General features: G+C 51.5%; 2 long non-coding RNA genes and 1 pseudogene across 6 annotated transcripts in view; 2 read left to right on the top strand and 1 right to left on the bottom strand.

The window, feature by feature from the left end:
* Positions 1–600: 600 nt before the first annotated feature.
* Positions 601–1,157, bottom strand: LOC123636542 (annotated as a pseudogene).
* A 7,772-nt stretch (positions 1,158–8,929) lies between these two features.
* Positions 8,930–9,979, top strand: LOC123636541. The gene is made up of 2 exons (XR_006734582.1): positions 8,930–9,105; positions 9,827–9,979. It is a non-coding gene; the product is annotated as an uncharacterized LOC123636541 (long non-coding RNA).
* A 3,066-nt stretch (positions 9,980–13,045) lies between these two features.
* LOC123637414 overlaps positions 13,046–13,730 on the top strand; it is a 32,244-nt gene continuing 31,559 nt past the window's right edge. For 2 of the 5 annotated variants that reach the window (XR_006734879.1, XR_006734876.1), the window contains exon 1: positions 13,049–13,622. This is a non-coding gene — a long non-coding RNA (uncharacterized LOC123637414). Of the gene's footprint in view, positions 13,623–13,730 lie in introns of all 5 variants that reach the window. The other 3 variants (XR_006734878.1, XR_006734880.1, XR_006734877.1) reach the window with 3 other exon arrangements.

The following is a 13,730-nucleotide window of genomic DNA, read 5'->3' as shown; positions in this document are numbered from 1 at the left end:
CTCAAGTTGTCTTCTTGGTATCAGGTTTGCGAAGAGACCCCCTGTCCATGGACATCTTCATGTGACTTGTCCACAGCCGCGTGACAGTGGAGGCCCAGGGCAGCCTCCGGATCACAGAGGGAGCGCGCCCAGCCCAGCCAGAGGTCCAGGGACCCGCAGGAGAGGTCTGGGGACAGCTCAGCAGAGTGACGCATCCTTCGCCCTCTGCTGCCCGCGGGAGGGGGCGGGCCGGAGTGTCGGGGGAGGCCAGGGAACTACTCGCTTTTCCACACGGTGGAAACATCACTGCCAGACTGGCAGCGCATCACCTGCAAGGTCACTCCGACGGCTGGGTGGCGGGTGGCGGTGGTTTTCCAGCCTTTTCCTTCGGGCCTGATCCACAACCCGGTTCTGGAGGCTCTGGTGGGGCCGGGGTCGGTCAGGGACACATCGGCAAAGCTCCACTTGCGGTGGGTCCACGTGCTGGACAAGGACACCGTCAGCCCCAAGAGACGTGCTTGCCGCTGCGGGGGTGGGGACACCAGGCAGCGCGTGAGTGGGCTCGGAGGACAGGGACGGGGACGGGGACGGGGGTGGCGCGACCCGCGGCGGGGGCGCGTGCAGAGCGGCCTGCGCCCTCGGGGACGCTCACTGCTTGGCCGAGTCGCTCGGGTTCACGGACACGCACCTGCGCTGCTTCACCGTCTGGAGTTTTCTGAGTCGGAAGGACGGGTCCAGGCCGGGGCACTCAGCTCCGCGAGGACGGAGGTGACGCGCTGGGGCCGGCAGAAGGCGCAGGACGGGAAGGACTCCTCCTCCTCCTCCTCCTCCTCCTCCACGTGCCACGGGATGTGGCAGGAGTCGCCCTGGCCCGGCAGAGGGGGGGAGGACGGCGGCTGCCCCAGCCCTGCTCGCCACCGCCTGCCGCAGTGGCTGCGTCCTGCACCAGTCACTCTTGAGGTACTTGCTCTCGGTGACCGCCAGGGCCTCCTGGCTGGAGGCCAGCACTTCCTGATCCGGTGCTGCCATCGCTCCGAGTTGTCGCTGCTGCCGTCCTTGGAAGGAGAGGGGATGGCGCCCGCCGGCCGGTTCTCCCGGGCTCCCGCCACCCTCGCCAGCACGGCCACCAGGAACAAGGACAGGAGAAGCCTCCGAACATCCTGCAACGAGAAGAATAGTCAGAGGGGTTGGTTGGGATGGACGATGGAGTGCGCGATCCGCGGTTTTCCTTTTAGTGCTGTAGAGTTGTTTTATTTCGAGAAGAGACAGGCGGGGCGGGGCTGACTACTGGTTGCCCAGCGGCAGGTGGAGGCGAGAAGTGACTAAATAGTACATTTGTGTACTGCTGTTGATGGCACCCAGATAATGCCCCAAGACAAGGAGAGGGACAAAATGGTCAGCAAGTAATTTATAATACAGTTAGGAAACACACACATGTTGAACAATCACAGAATTGCAAAGCAAATGCTGTCAAGAGATAGCTCGAGCCAGTTTGCAGAAGTACCAATAATAGTTAATAACCAACATTTACTGTGTTTTAGTATGTTCTAGGTGATAGATATTTCATTTGATCCTAAAAACAGCCTGAAGTGGGAGGTGGTATTATTATCCTTACTCTATAATGAAGGAAACTGAGGCCCAAAGAGGTTGAGTTATTTGCCCAAGGTCACATGACCACTGAGCAATGGCCCAGGATTTAAAGCCAGGCATCTACCTCCAGAGCCATCAAAATTAACCACTAGACATGGATATGATTAGAAAAATTAATAAGTAAAAAGTAGAAGGAAGGTGGGTGTGGTTCGCAAGTTTCTTAAAGACCAGTATTCAGGCTAGAAATGGACACAGACTAGGAAAATTGTTGCGTCTCTGCTTAGCATGACTTATAAATAATATATAACATTTAGCACGGGACATCTGCACACAGATATTCAAATCATTCAAATGAGTCATAAATTAGATTCTCATAGTGAAAACCAATTCCTGGTAGTGAACAGAGACATTTTCCAGGTTGCATTAAAACTGTCTGATGCCAATGCAAAGCTTGCTTACAGGAATGAAGTCTTTGTGTTAGGACACTATCACACAAGTTCAACGGGGATGGGAATCGCAGAGCAATGAGTCTTACTCTGTCTGAAATGTGTCTTGTAGGAGGCAAACCGAGGTCTGACTAAAGGGAAAGATGGACTTCAAAGTTTAATTCCCACTTTCAATGTTTGTAGTTTCTTGAGTGGCCTCAAGGCACACTAGCAGTTACCCAGCAACAGAGATGACAACCGTCTCGTCTCACAGCTGTAGCTCCCGACACAGCTGTTGTCATCAGCATCGTCTTCATGTTTATTCACTCCCTCTCTGCGTATTTACCACTTACAGAGCTGAATAAACTCCCATTCCTTTTACATACACCCCCTAAAGTGGACATGCAACAATAATCTCCCTATATGTCACTATATAGTTATAATAGCGAATATTAGTTATAATATTATATTAATCAGCCCAAAGTATAGAGAATGACTAAAATTTAATATTAAGCATGTTGAATTCCTCAAATTGTTAATAAATGTCATAAATTTATCCATGCTAATGTTAGTAGCACATATTTATTAGTTCTCAAAGCACATCAGACACTGATAGCTTCCCTTCTTGTATGAACCTATTTAATTATCAGAGTTCTATGAAGTAGGTTCTACTGTTTTCTGCATTTTATGGATGAGGACTGGTTATGCGATCTTGGCAATGAGAGATTGCCAAGATCATATAACCAGTAGTATGTAAAATACTTAAATCCAGGCATCCTGGCTGTGAAATCTGAGCTGCGGGTGAGCACCGCTGCCTCTTGGCTAAAAACAGCAGCAATGGCCTAGGTTCGCACTGTTGGGAGCCAGCTTAGCCTTATGCAAAACGCCATCTTATACAAAGCGCCATCTTAAGCTTACATACTTCTTCTTCCTCCCTCTTGCACAAAGAAAGCGCGCGCAAAGCCTGTAACACCCCTCCCACTCCCTCGTCTCATATCACATCACCGCCCTTCCTCCTATCAGAAGCTGCCACGTGTTCTTATTCCTACCCTCCCCCGTTACAGTGCATATAAGCAGCCACCCAGCAATAAAATTTTGGGGCTTGATCAGAATCTTGTCTTGCCCCCATTTTGTGTGTCTCTTGTCTCTTTTCTTTCACCAGCAGCAGGTAGTCCTCCTCGCACCCCTGCGTTGTATGCCCCGCTGGTCGGGACATAAACTGGCGCCCAACATGGGGCCCGAGGCACGGAACAGCGCTGTTGGCACCTACTCGGAAGACGCCCCGGCCGGGCACCCCCTGAGCCCAAGAGCTCGCTTGGAGCCCGTGAGCCATCAGCCCACGGGATAAGACTCCGCGATTGCACCCCCTGAGCCCGAGAGCTCGCTTGGAGCCCGTGAGCCATCAGCCCACGGGATAAGACTCCGCGTTGATCGTCGCTGGATTGGCCACCCCAGCGGATATCGGAACGGTGAGTAGGTGATCATAATGGGACAAGAATTGAGCTCGCATGAGCTCTTCCTTAATGGTCTTAAGGATTCCCTCAAGGCACGCAGAATTAAGGCTAAAAAGAAAGATTTACGTAGTTTTTTTAGTTTCCTGGCTGATGTCTGTCCCTGGTTCCCTCAAGAGGGCACCATTGATCAAAAGTGCTGGAGACGGGTTGGTGACTGCCTCAATGACTATTATCGCACCTTTGGCCCTAGCAAGGTCCCTGTGTCTACCTTTTCCTACTGGAACTTAATTAATGATATTTTACAAATTCATTCTCAAGATTCGGACATTAAACATATAATCCAGACGGGCGAAGCGGCTCTTAAAGCCAGCTCTCGCCCCCCCTCGGCTTGCCACTCGGTTACCATAAGTATGCCGGAAGAGCCTAACAACTCCAATATTGAACCCCTCAAAGAAACTCTCAAAAAGGTCCCAAAATTATACCCTCCCCTCACTTCCTCTCCTCCTCACGATGATCAGCTCCCTCCTGAGGACCAGGAAGTCTTAGACGACCAGGCGGCTCATTACCATGATGAGGAGGACCCCTGGCGGCTTACTGCGCCAGTTCTTCATCCGTTACCCTCCGCTCCCCACAACCCCCCCCCTCATCACTTCCCTCAACCACTTCCGCCGTTTGAAAACCTTTTACGCCCTGCGCCCGAGGCACGTCCTCCAAATGACCCCCCGCCACAAATAAATTCTTCTCTAACCCAACAAATTTCCTCCCTTAGGGAAACACTCCGACAAAAACGGGAACACATTAGCTTAGTTAAAGAGCTTAGAGCCCTCGAGAGTGAGCTCGGCTCACTTCTTCTCAGCAACTCTAGTGCATCATCCAAGAAACAAAAAATTCCCGATCTGCCATTGCTAGCCTTTCCAGTTACATGAAGTCGCGCCCCCAGACCCCCTGATCAAGATAACATAGATGAGGAAGGGAGGGAGGAACAAGAAAACCCTGACTCCCAGGACCCGCCCTCTGCGGAGGAGGCCTCTGACACAGAGGAGCCTGAGGGTGACTCTTCCCATAATTCAGGACAAAAATATCGCAGACTCAATCTTAAACATCTTAAAGATCTAAAGGCTGCGGTCAGTTTATACGGGCCCACTGCGCCCTACACCATGGCACTTCTTGAGGGCCTTTGCGACCGATGGCTAACACCAAATGATTGGCTCATGCTAGCTCGTGCCACCCTTTCCGGGGGTGATTTTGTCCTCTGGCGTACAGACTTTGTAGAAAATTGCTGAGAGACAGCACAGCGCAATGCAGAAAATAGAACTTCTAGGACCTGGACCAGAGACAAACTTTTAGGAAGACCCCCTTACCAGACTAATGAAATTCAAGCCGCCTTCCCTCCGGGGTTACTAGCCCAAATTCAAAATGCTGGCTTGAAGGCCTGGCGCCGTCTCCCGCCTAAGGGGTCCGCCACCACATCCCTAGCCAAAATCCGCCAGGGCCCAGATGAACCATACTGTGACTTTATCAGTAAACTGACAGATGCAGCAGAGCGTCTGGTTGGGGAAGGCGAAAACGAAAGTGCTTTTCTGAAACACCTAGCTTACGAAAATGCCAACCCCGCCTGCCAAGAAGCAATTCGCCCACACTGTAACGGCTCTCTTGCTGACTATATCAAATTATGTTCAGGAGTTGGGACCTCCCACTCCATCGGTGTTGCCATCGGGGCGGCCCTAAAACCCTTTGTCACCGCTGCCACCCATAAACCCCAACAAACAAAGACCTGTTTCACGTGTAAACAGCCTGGCCACTTCTCCCGAGAATGTCCAACAAAACCTCAAAATACTTCCCAAAATAATGTCAGGCAACCTCGACCCCCTCCTTCCTCTATCTGTCCTCACTGTAGGAGAGGGAAGCATTGGGCATTTGATTGTTATTCTAAAACTGATATAGATGGGAACCTTCTCCCCAAGACGCAGGGAAACTTCAAGAGGGGCCAGCCCCTGGCCCCATCCCTGGGACAGAACCTAGGGGCAGTACGGTTCGTCCCCCCGAGGCAGGCTTCCCCCGCCCAGGAGTTAGCGCCCTCCAACGAGCCACCCCTGGAAGTGCAGGCCTGGACCTCTGTTCCGCCACCGACACAATACTAATCCCTGAACACGGTGTGCAAATACTCCCCACTACTGTTTTTGGCCCCATGCCCCCGGGAACTTTTGGTCTAATCCTTGGGAGAGGGAGCTCCTCCCTCGCTGGCCTGACTGTTGTCCCTGGAGTCATAGATAATGACTATGCGGGACGAATCAAGATTTTGATATCCTCATCCTCGGGTCCAGTCCCCATTAAGAGGGGTCAACGACTGGCTCAACTACTCATATTACCTCTAAATACTCAGAATAGTAGTAATTCACCCTATCCTCGCTCTCATTCCGCCTTCGGCTCTTCCGACGCCTATTGGATCCAACAAATTACTCCCGATAGACCATTATTGACCCTCTTTTTGGAAGGAAAGAAATTTGAGGGATTGGTAGACACAGGGGCTGACGCTACCGTTATCTCAGACACACACTGGCCTTCCTCCTGGCCTTCTAAGACCTCCTATACCCATCTCCAAGGTATTGGACAGTCCACCAACCCTAAACAAAGTTCTAAAATTCTAACATGGACTGATACAGAGGGAAACACAGGAAAAGTTCAGCCTTATATCATTCCAGGGATCCCCGTCAATCTTTGGGGGAGAGATATATTATCACAACTAAAAGTTATCATGTGCAGCCCACCCAAATGAGGTGGTGACTAATCAAATGTTAAATCAAGGGTTCCTTCCCGGCCAAGGGCTAGGAAAAAACAACCAAGGTATTACAAAACCTATTGTAGTCACACCCAATATCAATCGACAAGGACTAGGCAACCAAAATTTACCCTAATGGCCGTTGATCTTCCTGCACCCCATGCGGACAAAATAAAATGGAAAACAGATACCCCCGTCTGGGTAGACCAATGGCCACTGACTGAAACTAAGTTAGCTGCGGCCAGAATGTTAGTGCAGGAACAACTAATGGCTGGCCACATTGAACCCACCACATCACCGTGGAACACACCTATATTTGTCATAAAGAAAAAATGCGGAGCATGGAGATTGCTCCAAGACCTAAGAGAGATCAACAAAACGATGTTTTCCATGGGAGCCCTACAACCTGGACTCCCATCCCCTGTGGCTATTCCATCTAACCATTCCAAAATCATCATTGATCTCAAAGACTGCTTTTTTACCATTCCATTACACCCCCAAGATAGGGAACGCTTTGCGTTTAGCCTGCCTGTAATTAACTTCAAGGGACCAATGCAAAGGTTTCAGTGGAAAGTACTCCCGCAGGGCATGGCCAACAGTCCTACTCTGTGCCAAAAATATGTTGCACAAGCCATAGATCCCCTTCGGGACCAATGGCCTCACATTTATATTGTGCATTACATGGATGATATTCTTTTAGCAGGCAAAACTACCTCTGAGGTACTTAGTTGTAGTGCCCACTTGCAAAAGGTCCTTACGGCCCTTGGGTTACAGATTGCTCCCAATAAAATACAGTTAAAAGATCCCTATTATTACTTAGGTTTTGAGCTCAACACTACTGCCATCACTCCTCAAAAGGTGCAGTTAAAGACCCATCACCTGCGTACTCTTAATGACTTTCAAAAATTCCTGGGAGATGTTAATTGGTTACGGCCCTATCTAAAACTAACCACAGGAGAACTTAAACCTCTTTTTGATATTCTTCAGGGCGATGCTAACCCTTTGTCTCCACGCACTCTTACCCCTCAGGCACAGCATTCACTCCGACTTTTGGAGACAGCGATACAAAACCAGCAGGTTACATTTTTGACCTATAGTCAACCCTTTTCCCTAATAATTTGTGCCACCCCGTACACTCCTACTGGGGTCCTATGGCAACAGAGCCCTTTATTATGGTTATACTTACCCTCTTCTCCAAGTAAGGTCTTACCCACCTATACTGATCTAGTTTCAAAATTAATAAGACTGGGAAGAGAAAAGAGTCGTCTACACTTTGGGAAAGATCCTAACCACCTTGTTCTCCCCTATACTAAGGAACAATTACATTGGCTGATACAGAATGACGACTCTTGAGCTATTTCCCTGATCTCATTTCAAGGCCAGATTGACAATCACTACCCTGCCAATCGGCTACTCCAATTTTCTCGGCTGCACCCCTTTACATTCCCAAGGGTTACTTCATCTAAACCCCTGGATGGAGCAGCCTTAGTTTTCTCTGATGGCTCCTCCTCGGGCACGGCCGCTTATGTTATAAATGATAAAAAATATGTTCTTTCATCTCCATTTCGCTCGGCTCAGCTTGTTGAATTGTTTGCCATCATACAGGTTTTTAAGCTCTTGAACAATGAGCCCTTCAATCTATATACTGATAGTGCATATGTTGCCTCCTCTGTTCCCCTATTAGAGACAGTTCCCTTCATTAAACCCTCCACCAATGCGGTGCCTTTGTTTCAACAGCTACAGTTGTTGATCCTGTCACGGTCTAAGCCCTTTTTTGTTGGGCATTTGAGAGCTCATTCTGACCTTCCTGGGTCTCTCTCTCTTGGAAATGCACAGGCCGACTCCTTGACCCGAGCCTGTTTTGCCCTACTACAGGACCCCTTTAAAACTGCCCAGCAATTTCATAACCTCCACCACGTGAATGCACGCACATTGCGTCTTCATTTTAAAATTACCAGAGAACAAGCTAGAGACATTGTTAGAAACTGCCCAGGTTGTGTAACCTTCCTACCTTCGCCACACCTGGGTGTTAACCCTAAAGGTCTACTTCCAAATGATATATGGCAAATGGACGTCACACACGTCCCCGATTTTGGCAACCTAAAATATGTTCACGTCACGGTTGACACCTTCAGTGGCTTTATCCTTGCCACTCTCCAAAGTGGTGAGGCCACCAAAAATGTAATTGCTCATATCCTCCATTGCCTCACTGTTCTAGGCAAGCCTAACGTTCTTAAAACAGATAATGGCCCTGGATACACCTCTCAAAATTTCAAGACCTTTTGCTTCCAGCTACAGATTAAACACATTACTGGAATTCCATATAATCCCCAAGGCCAGGGTATCGTGGAAAGGGCTAACCAAACTCTGAAAAATACCATAAACAAGCTAAAAACCACCACTCTTTACCCCACCAGAGGTTCTCCACGTAACCTCCTTAACCATGCTCTATTTACTCTTAATTTTTTGCACCTCGATATACAAGGGAAATCAGCCGCCGATCGTCATTGGCATCAAAAGACAAATGATCAGTATGCTCAGGTTATGTGGAAAAATCCCTCGACCCTTAAATGGCAGGGTCCCGACCCGGTCCTCATATGGGGACGCGGTTCCTCTTGTATCTATGATACTCAAGAGGGAGGGCCCCGATGGCTACCTGAGCGCCTAGTTAAGCCTATAAACCCCCCCAGAGAAATTAATTCAGCCAATCCAGGGACAAGTCCCTGAGAAAACTTGTTTCCTTCCTTGCAGGCAATGAAGCTCTGCCTCTTTATCCTCCTCATATGCTCCTCCTGCACATACGCCGGCTTCGGACCCCCGCCAAATCCGCAGGAACTCATAAGACTCCTCTATGGGAACCCCTGTGACTGCGGTGGAGGTACGACCACGATTACCCCCTCCTCTTATACTAAAACAATTGACTGCTCCTCAAAAATAGCCTACCTAGCCTATAGTCAAACATACTCAGGGATTTCAGAACAACAATGGACCTGTGTGTCCAAGCCCACAATTATTCCCTCCACACAGGGCCGTCCTGGGCCTTGTCCTAGCAGCTGTTCGAGCGGAGTCTACACAGCAATCCATTCAAGCTGCTATACCTCTGTTCAGTCCTGCACCCTTAATAACAAGACTTATTATACGGCCATTTTGCAGAGGTCCTCCCCTGTTCCCTCTGGCAGTGCCCAGCCCGAGGATACAAAAAAATATGTGCAGGCATCTTGCTGGGGAACTGTGGGACAAGACGTATGCTGGCACACCGTTGCCCCAATTCATATATCGGACGGTGGGGGCCCCAGTGACATTCAAAAACAATCCCAAGTCGCTCACCGCCTAGAGGAACTTGCCCAACGCCTAAATCCTCTCTTAGATTACCATCCACTTGCTCTCCCTAAACCCAGAGACATTGCTCTAGACCCACAGACACAAAATATTCTCAAAACCACATTCTCTCTATTAAATACCACTAATCCCTCCCTTGCACAAGATTGCTGGCTATGCATGACCTCTGGTACGCCCTTGCCTACCGTGATCCCCACCTATAACGTTTCCTACATGCCCCTTGACGATAAGACCAATTGTTCATTCTCACCCCCTTTCAGAGTACAACCTTCAGGCTTTAATTCCTCCGGTTGCCTCCAAGGACCATTTCAAAATAACTCTTACGATGTTGAGGTTGGATTTATTACCTTCTCTAACTGCCATACCATAACCAACATCTCCACCCCTGTTTGCTCTCCTCCGGGTCAGGTATTTGTCTGTGGGGGCAACCTCGCCTACACTGTACTCCCCACCAATTGGACAGGCCTCTGCATTTTAGCGAGCCTCCTCCCTGACATCTCCATCATCCCCGGGGAAGAACCTGTCCCCCTCCCTAGTTTTGACCTGGCGGTGGGGCGTCACCGACGCGCGCTCCAGGCCATTCCCTTACTTATAGGTTTGGGTATAACAACTGCTATGGCCACTGGAGGTGCAGGGGTCGGGGTTGCCACCCACACCTATAATAAGTTATCCCTCCAGTTAATCAATGATGTTCAAACTCTTTCTGGGACCATCAATGACCTACAAGACCAAATTGATTCACTGGCTGAGGTTGTCTTACAAAATCGCAGAGGATTAGACTTACTAACTGCGGAACAGGGAGGAATTTGCTTAGCCTTGCAGGAACGGTGCTGTTTCTATGCCAACAAGTCTGGCATCGTCGGGGACAAGATCAAAAAATTACAAGAAGATCTCATCAAACGAAGAAAAGAATTATTTGAAAACCCACTCTGGACCGGACTTAACGGACTTCTCCCCTACCTTCTCCCTATCTTGGGCCCCCTCCTTTGCCTCCTTCTGCTTATAACCTTTGGACCCTGGGCATTTCGCCATTTTACAGATCTCATAAAAGGACAAATTGATGCTATCCTTGCTAAACCTATCCAAATTCATTACCAACGACTGGCAGTAGAAGATGGTTTTGGTGAAGATTGCTATGGCTCCCTCCCTACGGGGATGACATGCTAACCAGAGACATGTCTACCCCCTCCCTTCACAGGAGAGGGGTATGAGTACCGGGATGAGTGCAAAACAAAGTATTGCAAGGGAAGGTCACAAAAATTTCGACCTTCTCTGGGTATCCCTGAGAGCATGCCTGGCTTGCATAGAGGTTGGTATCTACTATTCTCTGGAATAAGTTCGGCTCTGCCTCTCCTCCCCAAAAGATACCAAGAGCCATCACTGGTGGGCACAGACGACCCACGGGAGGAGCCAGGCCCCTGCTCCCTCACCCGGTTAATGCTCACCTTCCTTCTTGTTTTAAAACAGAAAGGGAGGAGATGTTGGGAGCCAGCTTAGCCTTATGCAAAACGCCATCTTATACAAAGCGCCATCTTAAGCTTACATACTTCTTCTTCCTCCCTCTTGCACAAAGAAAGCGCGCGCAAAGCCTGTAACACCCCTCCCACTCCCTCGTCTCATATCACATCACCGCCCTTCCTCCTATCAGCAGCTGCCACGAGTCCTTATTCCTACCCTCCCCCGTTACAGTGCATATAAGCAGCCACCCAGCAATAAAATTTTGGGGCTTGATCAGAATCTTGTCTTGCCCCCATTTTGTGTGTCTCTTGTCTCTTTTCTTTCACCAGCAGCAGGTAGTCCTCCTCGCACCCCTGCGTTGTATGCCCCGCTGGTCGGGACAGTAGCTCAGTGTTTTTTTTTAATTTTCATTCCCACATTAAGAGGTTAAGTAACTTTTCATTTGTTTAAGATCTTATATATCTTTTTATGAAATGTCTATTTGTATCTTTTACTCCTTTAGACTGATTTTTAGAAGCCATTTAACTATTATGCTCTGTGTCTATTACATGCATTACTATATTTTTTTATCCAGTTCATTGTATTTTGATTTGATTTGCTTATGGAACAGGATAACGAGTTCATAAAAAACATGGTGTATGAGTGTGGTGTGTGGTGTGTGTGGTGTGTGGTGTATGAGTGTCATGTGTGTGGTGTGTGGTGTATGAGTGTCATGTGTGTGGTGTGTGTGGTTTGTGGTGTCTGTGTGACGAGTGCGGTGTGTAGTGTGTGTGTGGTGTGTGATGTGTGACTGTGTGGCGAGTGCAGTGTGCGGGGTGTGTAGTGTGTGGTGTATGAGTGTCATGTGTGTGGTGTGTGGCATGTGACTGTGGTGAGTGCGGTGTGCGGGGTGTGTGACTGTGTGGTGTGTGGTGAGTGTCATGTGTGCGGTGTGTAGTGCGTGGTGCATGAGTGTGGTGTGTGGTGTGTGTGATGTGTGGTGTATGAGTGTCATGTGTGTGGTGTGTGGCATGTGACTGTGTGGTGAGTGCGGTGTGCGGGGTGTGTGACTGTGTGGTGTGTGGTGAGTGTCATGTGTGCGGTGTGTAGTGTGTGGTGTATGAGTGTCATGTGTGTGGTGTGTGGCGTGTGACTGTGTGGTGAGTGCGGTGTGCGGGGTGTGTGACTATGTGGTGTGTGGTGAGTGTCATGTGTGCGGGGTGTGTGACTGTGTGGTGTATGAGTGTCATGTGTGCGGTGTGTGGTGCGTGGCGTCTGACTGCGTGGCGAGCGCGGTGTGCGGGGTGTGACGTCCGTCGCCCACAGGCGCAGGCCGGCGCAGCCCTGTCCCTGCCGAGTAGGCGCCGCGTCTCTGGGGCCGCAGAGCCGCGGCCCGCGGGAGCGAGGAGGAGCCGAGCAGCGGCGCGAGCTGGGACTTCGCATCTGACACGGGAGGACCCGGTCCGTGGGCGCGTGGTGGGGACACTGCGAGTCCCGGGACTTTTCCGGGGACTTGGTGTGGGGCGGTTGGAGCCGCGAGGCCCTGGAGCTCGGGCTGTCCTGGGACGGCAGGGCTGGTCCCGTGCTGAGGACGCGGGGCGCCCTGGCGGTGCGGCTCGGTCGCAGGGGGCACGTGGCCCTCGGCCGCCCGGGCGCTGGGACCCCGGCCCCGCCTCCCCGCGGCTCCGGCCGCAGCCGCCGCCCAGGTGCAGCCACCGGGCGGCCCCGCGCGCCCCTCGCCCGCCCGCGACTTCCTGGTTTTGCGGAAGGTGCCGCGGCGCCGGCGCAGGAACTGCGAGGCCGGCTGCGGGGGCGGGGGCGGCGGCGAGGGGCCGGCCACGCCGCTGCTGTCGCGGAGGCTTTGGGGGGTGGGGGGTGGGGGGCGGGCAGGCGCCGGGGGCGCAGCGGACGTGGGCCCGCCGCCACCGCCACCGCCGCGGCCGTGAGGAGCCCCCTGCCCGGCGGCGCGACCCCGGCGCCCGGGGCAGCGGCTTCCAGGCCGGCGGGTCGGCGCTGCCCGGGCGCGGCGGTGGGAGCGCCGGTGTCGCCGCGTCGGGGGGGAGGGGCGGCCGCGGCGCCGCCCGCTGAGGGGACCGGCCCGGCCCGGGTGTGTCCGGCGGGACGGTCGCTGCCCTGTGAGGCTCCGGGAGGGAGGAGCGTTGAGGTGGAGCGGTCGCTATTTGAAGCGCTTTCTGAGCATCCAGGTCACCGTGTCTTTCTGACTTGCATTGACCAGTGTGTCTCGGCTGTTCCTTCTGCAGTTTCTTCTCATTAACTTGGCCTCTGACGTTTGTGGACGAGGCGCCGGGTCTGCAGGGTGCCCGCAAATGCCACGCGACTAGACGGCACTTTGTGTGTGCGCTACAGTATCCGTCAGTGGCTATGTTACTTCAGGAGATTGGGTAAAAAGCGGTTTAATAACGATGGTGATTTTGTTTCTAGGTGTCTCGGAGGCGTGAGCTGCGCATTTCCCTCCTGAAACTCCGGGGAGAATGCCCCTCCCCGCCGCCTCCCGCCGCCCGCGCCCCGTGAGCTCGTGTGTTCCCGTCACTGGGAACGGCCTTTCGGATCTCACAGAAGCATGACTGAACCAATGTTTAACTTTTACCCCTAAGAGAGGTACTAAAGGGCATTAGGCAAATAGGAAAATTGTGTCATTTGGAACTGTTTTCATTGTTTGACATCTGGTGGAAAGGGGGAGTAAGTCCACCCGGGAGGCTGGAGACG

The sequence above is a fragment of the Lemur catta genome, chromosome 4 (assembly GCF_020740605.2).
Source record: "Lemur catta isolate mLemCat1 chromosome 4, mLemCat1.pri, whole genome shotgun sequence".
NCBI lineage: Eukaryota > Metazoa > Chordata > Mammalia > Primates > Lemuridae > Lemur > Lemur catta.
This window is presented reverse-complemented; position numbering and strand designations above follow the sequence as displayed.